Below are 13,697 nucleotides of genomic sequence, written 5' to 3'. Positions count from 1 at the left end.
AGAGTCATTCTCACTAACTCTGTTAGAAAATTCCTGGAGTAAATTTTGGTTTGGTTGGTTCTCTGTAAAGATTAATACCCACTGGGGTCACCACCAGAAGAAACCAGAGAATGAAAACAGCACCTACTAATGCCAGGAAGGCGGAGCCCAAATAAGAAAACACTCCATGTGGAGTGAAAGCTGCAGGATGCTCTTTTTACCTCCCATCTATGTGATTTGGTCAGCCTTACAAGTAAGTGGGTACCAAGTGGTAACTACATGAAAGAGAACAAATAGAATATTTGGGGTGACCAATAATGCTTAAAATGTTACATGTTGTCAGTTATAATTTGCATTAATGTTTCTTCCTACTTAATATATATTGATAGAAACTGTAATAGGAAATTCTAAAAATGGGATAAAATAGAACCACAATATGAAATTCTAAAAATAGAATTTTAAAATGAAATTTTAAAAATTCTGAAAAATGGCTTTGAAGGTGCAATCACCAGTTTCATGTAGCGTTAAGCACACAAGCTTTGACAAGCTAAAAGATCTGGGAAAGCACACCTCTCTGAGCCTCAATTTCCTCATGTGTGAACTGGAGATAATAATACTTACGTTATATGGTGCTCAACAAAGGTGGTGTGTGTATAATACATATCATAGAACAAAGTGCTTAGAAAATTATATTCTAATATAATGGTATTATTATTGTAAGTATTGTATTTTGTGGTATATAGTACAGCTGACATTGATTGTATACTAAAGGAGAGTTTACAAGCTAAAAAACTATTATATTTTCTCCCAAAGAAAAGATTGGGGGATAGTAATACTCTTGGAGAGATGAAGAAAGAGTGGGCAGATGGAAGGTGCAGGTATGGATTGGTGATGATCCTGACGAGCCAGAGATTTATACATGTAAACTTGGAGAAGATGGGCCTGGAACTGCAATTTGGAGGAGGAGTGCTCTTTGATGAAGAGTAGTTGTGAATGTCAGTGTGTGCCTAACAGTAGGAAACTGAGGAGAGAGGATGATATTTGGTCTAGAAGTGTTCAAGCAAGAGAGAAGAGTGAGTGGCAGACTTGAAAACCCTCTCTGTGAAACTCAGCTAGTCTCCCTGAGTGTGCGCTGTGGCATTCTTGTTGTTCAGGTCTCATCATCTCTGGCTCTGACTTTCCCTTGCTTGGGGTCCCACACACTTTGGCATACCCTCAGGTGGACTCTCACACGAATCCCACATGTATTCCAGACACTGTTTTCTCATAAGTCCAGTCTCTACTTTTAGTCTCTCGGGTATTGGCCACAGTTTCTGGTCTGCCTAGAATTTCTCAGCATGGCTATGCATGTCCTCATTATACACATTACTTTAGGGTGTGTAAGTGTGTAGACATTTGACATGCATGGATATGCACATACACATTATTTTGGTGGAGGATATAAGGAGTTTGCAGTATGTGCCCAGTTCTCTATTTTGAAACTGAGAGTCCTTTAATTTAGATGCCTTTTCTATTATACTGGGGAAAATGATAAAGTAAAACAAGTGGAATGGAGGAGCGGATAGGGCAGAAAATAAGTAGGTGCATCACAGTAAGTGAACTGAAGAGTTCCCACTTCTATCAGTGGTCTCACAAAGAGGTGGTTTTATTCTTAATAAAGCAGCATTTTATCATTATAAAGAATCATAGAATATCAAGTTATTTAACAAAATCTTCCTCACCTGCCATAGAACTCTGAGTACAAGTTCATATTTTCATTCAAATAATTCTGCTTTTTCACGAGGTGGGGCAGAACCCCACAAATCAATTTCCCTAAGTGGCTGAAGTTAAGAGAGAAAGTTTTTCTAAGAACACAACTGGAAATCTGTTATGAAACTTCAGCAGAATGAGCTGTGTCAGTGTGGAGTCCAATTTAATCATTACCTCATTTGTCTCATGCTAAGTCTTTGCTTCCACTTTTCTTCATACTTAGACAATCAATGTCTTAACTTTATAGTTTTAAATGAGCTCCCTCTAGACACACATCAAACACTTGAAATAATGTACGTTATGTAAAAGAAATGGTCCAAAGTGAACACCCAGTGAAAATGTGAATTAAGACTAATCTAATCTTAACCTTCCAAAATAAGATGACTCTACATCTCTAGAAAGACTTTTATTCTTCTTTTTCTCCTCACCTCTTATTCTCACCCAGATAAAATAAATCCTATAAATTTATAGCCCATATTGCTATCAAAGTTTATTAACATGACGACATGACGAAGGAAAATTCCAACACAACAGATTTAAATATCTATACTCTGGGCACATAAATATTATGGTGGCCAGCAGAAGCACAAAAGCTGCAGTGCTGTTTTGGTTTAGAAGGCTCGGTTTGAGACTAACCCTTCAGAAAAATGGGGCACTGTTATCATAATTTTTTTTTTTTTTTGAGATGGAGTCTCGCTCTTGTTGCCCAGGCAGGAGTGCAGTGGCGCAATCTCGGCTCACTGCAACATCCGCCTCCTGGGTTCAAGCGATTCTGGTTACTCAGCCTCCCAAGTAGCTGGGATTATAGGCGCCCGCGACCACACCTGGCTGATATTTGTATTTTTTAGTAGAGACGGGGTTTCACCATGTTGGCCAGGCTGGTCTCAAACTCCTTACCTCAGGTGATCCACCCGCCTCAGCCTCCCAAAGTGCTGGGATTACAGGCATTAGCCCCTGCACCCGGCCCATAATTGTTAACGTTTAGCAAGCACTTCCTCTGTGCCATGTTCTATGCTAAACATTTTTATGCATTATCTTGTAGAGAGCCAGCTAAAGGGATCATGACCAACTCAGCATTCCACTGGCAGCTATATGATCAAACAGCAAACTGTTTATCATGAGTGCAGGATGTGAACAAAGTCACACTGCACCTGCCGCCAAAAGGTTTGCTGAGGGCCATCGAGGGCCATCACTCCCTGGCGCCGGGCTTCTTGAAGTTATCTAATGGGAAATGTAGTGCCTATTGTTTGAAGGATGCAGTCTCACAAGCCTGCTGTGAACTAAATGGCCGAGTGACAATTACCTGACAGTCACCCCCCCTTTCTCATTATCTCTTTTACCTAATAAATTTGGAAGGCTGAAAAAGCTCAGGGCCCTTGTCCACTAGAGGCAGGGTGCCCCTTTACCCCTTCTTCCAAATATACTCTTTTGTCTTTGTCTTTTATTTCCGCGTTCGTCTTCCTTTGTTCAGTCCACCAGGGATCATGGTCGGTTACACTATCTCACTTAATTTTCACCATCACTTAACTAGGTAGATACTCTGAATGCCCCTGTTATTATTAACACCCTTATTCTACACTTGAAGGAGCTGAGGCTTTGAGAGGATAAGCAATTCAAGTCACACAAAGGCTGCATGTTGTCCAATTCCAGAGGGTACAATCATATCATCGACTAGGAGATAGCACCCCTTGGAGGTGAGGAGTCCACACTTGGCACAGTTAACACAATCGTCCTGTGGGTGACATGCAGTGCTAACATTCAAGTTCAGATCCTTGTGACTCTAGACACCATGTGCTCTCTGTGCTATGTATAAAAGAAGTTGGAGGCCCTGTTGTAAGGAACGAACACAATTCCTAATTCTAGAGGACAGAAAAGTAAGTCCTGTTAACGCCTTCAACGTGGAATCTGTAGAGAACTTGTATTATCTCAGGATCTTCTCATTTGAAAATGAAAATGGTCACACCCACCCTTTTCTTATGATGCAAATCACTGGTCAGTATTTTCATTTTCCAGCAGTCTTCAAAGCTGTAATCCAGAAGGACAATAATCTAGATGTAATTACTATATTAAGCATAAATCAGGTTTGTCATGAACTCAGAGGATAAATTCTCTTTGAATTCATGACAAACCTGATTTATGCTTAATTCTATATTATTATTAAGGGACAAAGTCTAAAGAATCTCCTATGTTTGTGTTTCTAACAATGAAAATGCAAGGGTTTTAAATTTACACATTTCATTTCAGCATATTTGGTTGGAGACTCTTGAACCTTAAGTTGACTGGAAGCATACAGTGAATGTGTTCTTATAATTTATTCCATTCCATTTCCTGGTTAGCTATCTAAATTTTTGGCCTTTTGACTTTCACATTAAACAAAATAGTCTACACATTGCCGTAACAGCGTTCATCGCCTTTCAAAGCTAAGAATAGACAATAAATAGTCTGGCATTTTAATTAGACCCTTGCCTTCGTGTGCATTTCAGCTCCATTCTAGCAAAGCTGAATTACAGATGAGCGTTTGATGCAACTTCAAATATCCCCATTTCTTCAACTGTATCACAATAGACAAAACAGAAATGCAGGATGAGAGCAGTTTTGTTCATTTTTTTCTTAAATCATATCTTGCTATTTTTTCCTTACAGCTATTTCAATTCAATAAATGTTTCCTATTCTTCCAGCAGTGCAATGATGCTTTTCAGTAGAGTACCTGTTCTCTTAATACATAGTTATTTTCTAAAATGTTGCTATTAGAAAATGAGATAATGAGTCCAATTTTCCCAGTCTCTCTGTCTCTCTCTCGTGTCTCTCACACCTGACAGATGGGTGCTCATGGTGCTGTATCTGGGCTGCCTTCCTAGGAACCTGGGACCAGCTGACATAACCCCCTCTCAGAACATGGAGCTGATTAGGAGAATTCACAGCCAGCTGCCTTGGACCAACCTACATCAAACCTGGGCAGATTATCCAATTGGATTATTGGTTCAAGAAGGCTAGACAGAGAGATGAGGATCTAGGAGGGAGATAATAGGTTGGATAAACCCGGGAGATTAGGTGAATGCTTGATCATTTGAAGCAAATGGCAGGGGTCAGATCTAGAAATTACTGAAGCCTTGTTGTGATGCACATTATATTACAAGTACAGGCAAGACTTGATTCCTACCCTCAGAAAAGGTCAGATAATAAGATAACTGCAGTCTGGGGTGACATGTTAGAATAAAGGTGTGCACAAGCTATTGTGAAGGAAATTAAATTACCTAAGGAAGATGGGAGCAGGAGGAAAGTCAGGGGCTGTTTAATAAGAAAGGATACATGGGAGCTGAGTCTTGATGGATGAATAATCTTTTCAATAAGCAGGAAAGAAGGGAAAACATTCCAGAAAGGAGCAACCCAGTGCAAAATCACCAAGTTTTCATATAGCAAATGGAGATGACAAGGATTTGGGGGTGGCTATAATTAAGGTGACAATGAAGGAGATCCAAGAACTGATACTGGCAAGGTGGGAAGGACCCAGTACATAAAGGGACATCTGTTTTATATTCAAAAGTTAGGATTTTATCTGTGTGTAGTGGGAATCATTAAAGATCTAAAGGTAGGGAAGAGAGATAAATTGTTGCTTAGAAAGCCCACATTGGCACCCATGTGGAGGATGCCACAGAAGGACCTGACATTAGAGAAGGGAGGTTAGTTTATAGGCATTTGCAATGCTGTCAAGAGATGAAAAAGATCTGGACCAAGATAGTGGCAATAGTAGGTAAGAGACACATTTGAGAAATATTTTGGAGATAGAATTTTGAAAACAGGTCAAGGTTGAGTCCCAGATTTTGGATGGGTGAAGGGAACACAGGAAGAGAAGTAGTTTGAAGTGTGGTCAGGAGGGATGAACCAAATGAATTGGTTTTAGAGTTTTTGAATTTTCAGAGCTCTAAGGAGTTCTGGAGGATATTTCCAAGAGCAGAATGGACCTCAGGAGAGGGGTGATCCTGTAGATAAATAGGAGGATCAACTCATGGTAAGTAGTTGAAACCGTAGCCTGGATGAGATAATGAAAGAGATGGTGATAGTGAAAAAAAATAAAGGCCAAGGACAAAGCCATGGAGAACACTATTATTAAAGAGGAGAATGGAGAGGATGCTGTTATGAAAGTCAATCACTGTGGAAGTTTTAAAACAGTGACATTTAACATTGTCGAAAGAATCTGAGATTAATTGAAAGGTTGAAAAGCATTTGAGAATTTGTTAGATTTGACAGCAGTGGTCTTAGCATTTCAGTGGAGGGTCAGTTTTGGGTTGGGGAGTAAATGAAAGGTAAAGAAGTCAAGATTGTGACTACTCAATGTTTCTAGAGGCTTGACTATGAAGAGAAAACATGATTTATAATAGCTGGATGAGATAGGCGGGTCATGTATTATCTTCATTTAACAGATGATAAAACTGAAGCTCCGAGAGGTTGTAATTTTCCCAAGGTCGACCACTGGTCAGTAACAGAACAAAAACTAAGTCTCTGGTCTTCAGATTCCCAATTCAGTTCTCTTCTACTTGTCCACTGAATATATGACAGATCCCCTAGTGCAGGGTACAGGATCACAATCAGACAGTATACATGTGACTATGGTATATTTCACCCAATGGTTAAAATATTAAAATGGGGGTAGGGGAAGGGAAGAATTGTTTTTCCTCTTGGTCTGAACTTGTGAAATGCACACAGGAAAAGTTCATTTTAAGCCTCATTTGGCATGTTTTCTTGGCTGGGTGTGAATATTCCCAGCAGCCAAGTCCTGTTTTCTTCCTTTGCTTTATCCCTGACAGCCTTGTGCTCCTACTGTGATTTCAATTCATGACCCGAACAAGAATGATGAAAAGTAAATTGCATTCTCATGTATATTGCTATTAGAGGCTAATTACGTAGCTGTCTGAAATCCTTTGTCACTTGGACAATATGCATTGACGGAACCTTATTTCCTTGATTTAAAAAAAATGCATTTTATTTGGTGTTTTCTTTAGAGATTAAAGGAACTGTTCTTGCAATGATGCACTGGCCGTTGGAGTCAGAACAGCCATCTGCACTAATGAGGATTACATAAACGTCCCTTGCTCTCATGTAAAGATAAACCTCACATCCAGGCGTGAGGAAACTAGGTCTTGTTCCTAACTCAGATACTATGGACTTAGGTCAACAATGCTGGCCTTCTTCACCAAAGACATAGAATCTTTGAATTAGATGCAGTGCTTTGCAGTGCTTGGAGACAAAGTTCACCAGAAAGATGGTATTGATCTTAGAAAAGATTAAGCTAGGCTGGACATGATGGCTTATGCCTGTAATGCCAGCACTTTGGGAGGCCAAGGCGGGTGGATCACCTGAGGTCAGAAGTTTGAGACCAGCCTGACCAAAATGGTGAAACCCCATCTCTACTAAAAATACAAAATTAGCTGGGTGTGGTGGTGTGTGCCTGTAATCCCAGCTACTTGAAAGGCTGAGGCAGGAGAATCACTTGAACCGGGGAGGCGGAGGTTGCAGTGAGCTGAGATCATGTCACTGCACTCCAGCCTGGGCAACAAGAGAGAAACCCTGTCTCAAAAAAATAAAAATAAAAAAGAAAAGATTAAGCTAAAGAGTGCATTCACGGCTGGGCGCGGTGGCTCATGCCTGTGATCCCAGCACTTTGGGAGGCCGAGGCGGGTGGATCACCTGAGGTCAGGAGTTCGAGACTAGCCTCAACATGGAGAAACCCTGTCTCTACTAAAAATACAAGATTAGCCAGGTGTGGTGGTGCATGCCTGTAATCCCAGCTACTTGGGAGGCTGAGGCAGGAGAATTGCTTGGGAATACCAGCTACTTGGGAGGCGGAGGTTGCGGTGAGTGGAGATCACACCATTGCACTCCAGCTTGGGCAACAAGAGTGAAACTCCGTCTCAAAAAAAAAAAAAAAAGAGTGCATTCACATATCTTATGAATTAGCCTGGCTCCCAAATGGACTTTTTGTCATAAATACTCAAACACAAATCTTTATTTCTCAAGCAACCCATTTGCCTTGTCCTGTGAGAAGTAGCCAATTAAAAATCGGCATTTTAGGCCGGGCACAGTGGCTCACTCCTGTAATCCCAGCACTTTGGGAGGCCAAGGCGGGTGGATCACCTGAGGTCAGGTGTTCGAGACCAGCCTGTCCCAAATAGTGAAACTCCATCTCTACTAAAAGTACAAAAAAAACTAGCCGAGCATGGTGGCGGGTGCCTGTAATCCCAGCTACTTGGGAGGCTGAGGCAGAAGAATCACTTGAACCTGGGAGGTGGAGGTTGCAATGAGCTGAGATCGAGCCATTGTACTCCAGCCTGGACAACAAGAGTGAAACTCCATCTCAAAAAAAAAAAAACAGGACTTTTTTTGGAACAGATGCTAAGCTTCCTAAGGGTAAGAACCTGTCATACTTTTTTTGGTAATGATTAAAATTATTAATAAATTATATACAATTAAAACAATTATCAAATTCATATGCACACATATTTATATGCAATAATTGTAATTCTATAGATTAACAAATGAGTTAATATTTATTATTTGTTTTGCATATTGTCATGCCCGGTAAATAATTTCTGATTGGTTTCATTCCATTCGAGATTCATTAGTAAAATAACTGCAATTTGTAAGTTGAACTAATTCCATCTGAATCAAAGAAGCAGTACTGACAAGCGTCAGAGAAATCTGCCTTAAGGAGTCTTTGGCTGAAGAGCTATGTTGAATATATGACTAGAAAAAACAACACAAAGATGAGCGTTTTACTTCAATATTTTTTATGTTTTTTTTTTTTTTTTTTTGCCTGTCAGTTGGATTTACTATCCGGTTATGGCTGATCAAAGTGGGAGACATAGGTGCAAATAAAATACATATTTATGAGCTTTGTTTATTTTATGAGGTTATTAAATTCTTTTATAAAATAAGAACTTAGCAGTGCTAAGATTTTTTTTTCTTTCATTCTACATCCTGAAGGTCAGTCCTAGCCTGTGTCATCCAGTCATTTCCCAGCATCCCTGTACATTAGGAGGAAATAAGTCTAATATTTAAAAACTCTAAGTGGCATTCAGGAGAGTTTCGAATTTTTAATGTGAACATACATTTTCTTGAGCCAGAAGCCCTTCATCACTTCTCAGCTTTGTGAAAAATATTCCCATCTTCAGTGTCACCAGCCAACCTCCTGGCCTGATCCTGGCTCTGGCTGAACCAAGAGAACTTGTGTTCAGATGGCTAAGGAAGCAAGATTCCAAGTTGGAGTGGAGGCAGTGTGGCTGCCCATGAGGTAAAAGCACCCCAGAGTTCTTCTCAACTTCACAGCTGTCTTAAAGCTGTGCTCAAAATCTTCATAAGCTGCAAGTGCAGACGAGGAATACTAATTTGCCAAATATGTTCGGAGACTTTATTGCACAACATGGCTCGAATCCTGATTTCCATTGATTGCCAGGAAGTGTAGGAAAGCTATATCTTTGGAGCAATGGCAAATTTTGCCATCTGTAAAAGTGAATGATATTTTTATTTTAATGAATAAATTTGAAGACAATATTTGAATCCTCATTTCGTCAATAGAGTACAAGCCTAGCCCTGTACCCAACATAAAATGCGTGCTTAATAAATGCTTGTCAGTGGAATAAAGGGAGCTGTACCTTGCTCACTGCATTTCCTACTTTCTCTACTGTATTTTTAGCTTGGAAAGAAATGAAAGCACCTGCACATCATCTTCATAGCCTGTGCTGCTCTTTATCCTAATTTATTTTTTGGAGGCTCAAACTAGTCAAAAAGCATCAAAGGAGAAAAGTAATAGGTTTACCTCTTTCTCCAGTCTCTATAATCCACTCAAAAACAATTTAGTTACATACAGCAAAGATAGGAATCTGTAACACTGAGCCTTCATGTATAGCCTCTTTATCTTCTACATTCTCTAAGGAAAATTCTCTCAGGCAAATTATATGAAAATCCTGAAGGACTTGTGGACACCTGGTAGCTAAGATCAAGTGAAACAGAAAATAAAATGATTCTTCACTCTTGGAATGAACTGTCAAGTCTCCTTTCCAAATATAATAGGCTGTTAAATGGGACATATGCTGTTTCCTTCAAATTCCAGCTAAAGCCTCAAAGCTAAGGATGATAGAGGCAGTGTACCCACACTTTCTAAAAAGAGATGCCAGACTCATCCACGCAGGGCCTGCAAAAAGATAGTGGAAAGGTACCCATCATTCACCTCCAGTCTGTGTAGGAGGCAACTAGAATGTCAAAAGACATTTTGGTACTTGATAAAGGTTGAATAAATGTATTAGAAGAAAAAGAATGATATAAGGTAACAGAGGGTGAGAATAATATCAATACAAAATAAGAGTATAGAGTTATAGAAAGAAAGGTTTCCAGTGGAAAAAAAAATTATACACTGTGAGAATCCTGTTGAATTACATTAAATTTTATACAATTTTTAATTTTGTAATTTTTGTAAATCCTTATAAATGGATCTTATCTATTCCCTAATGTTCCCAACACAAGTATGTAATGTACCTGACATGGAAACTCAGATGTGTGTATGTGAACATGTATGTATGTAAGTTCTATGTTTATTGGGCTTTATTTTCTACACATTATGGCCTCACCAACCACTTCTTCCTCCACCACCACATTTCTCAGTCAAGAAAAGGAAGAGTATTAGAATGTAATATTCTTAACATTTGCAGTGTTTCTGGAATTGTTGAGAAAACTACTTATAGCCCATAGAAACTATTGTATAGGGATGTCATGTGAGAATATTTCTGTTGTCCCAGGATTTCAAAGTTAGGAAAAGAAGTGTCCACATACACCAATATTCTAGGTCCAGAGAACTGCCAAAATTGGCAGCAGCCATTTATCCACATAGCTGACTGAAAATATTCTAGTTCAGAGAACTGGCCTAACATGGCCTCTCTGCTCCTCCATCTGCCTTTGCTTTTCTCCCACTCCTCATACTTAATGTAAGGATGGATCTAGGATAGGGGAGGCTGCCTTTGGTAAGTGAGATGCAGTGCATCTGACAGACTGACTCTATTTTCTCCCCTCAAGACCTTCCTGTGTAGAGGACAATAGGGAGTGCCATCTTTTCCTGAAGGGAAGGGAGAAAGGCCCCAGGAGGAGGAACCCTTTGTAAAGATGAGAGAGAAGGCTGGAAGAAAGAGAGACCTGTGTGTTAGTCTCCAGTTGAGTCCTTGCCTAAATAGTGGGCCTGTTAATCTGCCTGTGTTACCACAGCAGGAATAAAGAGAACCCAGAAGGTTATTGCCAGGGTGAGGGGACTGACAGGCAAAAGAGGTCAGAATTTCTTCTCTACCTCGAGGTGCAAAGGATGAATCCCACATGGGACGATGAGTCCCAAAATGTCACAGCTCATAAATGGCTGCCGGGGTCTAGGGGGTGCTGCTGAGGAGCAGGCCCCCCATTAGCAGGGCAGGTTTGAATGGCCACCAGCCCACAGGAATCCCACAGAAAGCGCTCTAAAGAAGTGGCCCTAAACACCCAACAAGGGAGCTGAGGCCTCCCTCAGTTGGGGAAGGAGACGTCTGTTTTCTGTCTTCCTCTTTCCCACCTGACAGGGAGTAGAAGGGGTTACGTGAGAGCCAGGCATGTCCCATCCTCCACCACAAGCTGCTAGAACCACAATCATGAGGTGAGCCTGAGATGGGGCTGGAGAGGGAATGGAGTAGGGAAAGTGCTTTGACTCATATATGATATTGAACTTTAAAAATGAACAGAACTGATTCTTAGACATTTTTGGGACATCTAAACTAAGACATTTTTGAAAACCAAAAGTGACTAAAATGTTATGAAGCCTACCAAGAGGAAGGATGGGTTTGGCCTAGTATTATTGGGTAGTAGCTATTAGGGAAAAAAATGTGTTTTTTCCCCCCCTAATCTCAACAATTGAGACTCTTCAACACACTGATTGCACCATTTGACATTCGATTCCTTTGGAAACCAGCCTGAATCTTGGAGAAAACCAGTTTGTTTGTTTGTTTTTTTCCTAGCTGGTTTTAAAAACAATTGCTAATGGGTGACAAGATCTGCTTTTCCGGTGACAGTCTTTAAAAGGTGCTCATTAGCAGTTGATATTTAATGTGAGTGCTTCCTAATGTAACTTCATTTAGAGTTATTTTTATTTAATGAACCCTGGAAAGCTGTAATGAAGCTACACACCCCTGTTGTTTTCATGCAGTTCCTGGAGCAGAGAAATTGTACAGACCCCTGAGCACAGCAAAGGCGTGAGAAAGGCATGAGTAAAGTTGGGTTGCAGCAGGTGGAGACTGTCTGTCCTCTTCAACATCAGTACAGGAAAAAAATAGCAGTTTCAGAAATGATGACTTTATGTGAACTGAAGTTAAGCAGATGTAAGCTGGAGTGGGAGGATGAGTCCCACAGTCAGAGAGTAGTGATTTGATCTCTTCTTTTCTCCCTCTCCTGTCTCCCCTCCTAGCCTGTCCAGATCCCATTTATTTTCTTTATTAAGGCTATCTCTTCTTATTTATTCAAACTGTCATCCCTCAACTAAAATCCATATTTTTTTCTCCTGCTTAAATGAATTGTGAGTGTAACAGGTAGCCTATTCAAGGAGAAATTAAACAGTGTGCCCGTTGAGAAACATTCTTTAAATGTCCACAGTGAACATCACAGGTCACTCACACTAGGTCTTATACCGAAAAGTGTCATATGGCAGCCTCACCTTCGTTCTGCAACATTAAGTCAGTTAGATCATGTTGAGAGTCTCTTTTAGTTCTGTGTTTGTAAGGAGCTGGTCATCTTGTCTTAGGAGATGTGTAAGAAGGCCTTACTGAATTTGATTGGCTGAAGAGAATGACTTAGCCCTGAAGAGGTAAGACAGACAGTGACTCTGGGCACTGCAGTTAGGGTCACTTCAACCCGGACACGGTGGCTAGCATTACAGTGCCTGGTTTTTCCCCAGGATGTGACTGTGAGGGTAAGCTATGAACCCAAGCAAGAACCTCACCATAGATATGCAGAGTCCAAACCTGGCATCATTGTGGGAAGAAGCCCATGGAACTGTGCAGGCTCTTCTTTGAGCTCAACTGAGAAGGATATGAGCAGAAAGTAGCTTTATTCTTGCACACTATTGCCTTTAGGCAAGCTCTATTGACACCTTCTTCCCTACTTCTGCATGAAGTCCTGGGTAGATCACATGGTTTTATCAAGTCATTTCAGCTACCAATGAATACTGCCATTTTTCTGGTAATAAAAGTGTAGACCAGTCTCATATATAAAATTTAGTCTCTCATCCAATCCAAAGTTTCTCCCCTTCCCCAAGTGAATCCCATCCAGGCTGGGAAAGCTGCAGTGGAAAAAACATCATGGTGATGCTTTAATTACGTCCTTCCCCATCCTCAATCCCCTAAGTCTCCTCTGGCTTTACCAGAGTTAGCAAACAAATAAAACACACCAAAAAAAAAAAAAAAAAAAAAAAAGTGACTTGTGACCTGGTATCTCTGGAGCGTGTCAGATGTCCCAAAGCTAATCTTTTTCTCATGAAGCAGTTCTGTGGGATTGTCAGAGAATCCCATTACTGGAGGTCTCTTTCCCACTGTTTCCTGGTACAGGTGCATCCTCCTATGAAGGGGGTCTGACTTTTTGAAGTCTGTCCTGCATAGACTGCTTTTTGGGGGTCACCTAGTCCTCCTGATGGCCCTTTTGGCTGGGATTTTCTTTTCCTTTCCTTTTTTTTTTTTTTTGAGATGGAGTCTCACTCTGTCACCAGGCTGGAGTGCAGTGGCACGATTTCGTCTCAGTGCAACCTTCACCTCCTGGGTTCAAGCGATTCTCCTGCCTCAGCCTCCTGAGTAGCTGGGACTACAGGCGCCCACCACCGCATCCAGCTAATTTTTGTATTGTTAGTAGAGATGAGGTTTCACCAAGTTGGCCAGGCTGGTCTCAAACTCCTGACCTCAGGTGATCCGCCCACCTCA

This window comes from Gorilla gorilla, chromosome 9 (assembly GCF_029281585.2).
Source record: "Gorilla gorilla gorilla isolate KB3781 chromosome 9, NHGRI_mGorGor1-v2.1_pri, whole genome shotgun sequence".
In the NCBI taxonomy this organism is placed as follows: domain Eukaryota; kingdom Metazoa; phylum Chordata; class Mammalia; order Primates; family Hominidae; genus Gorilla; species Gorilla gorilla.
Note: the sequence above shows the minus strand (reverse complement) of the source record.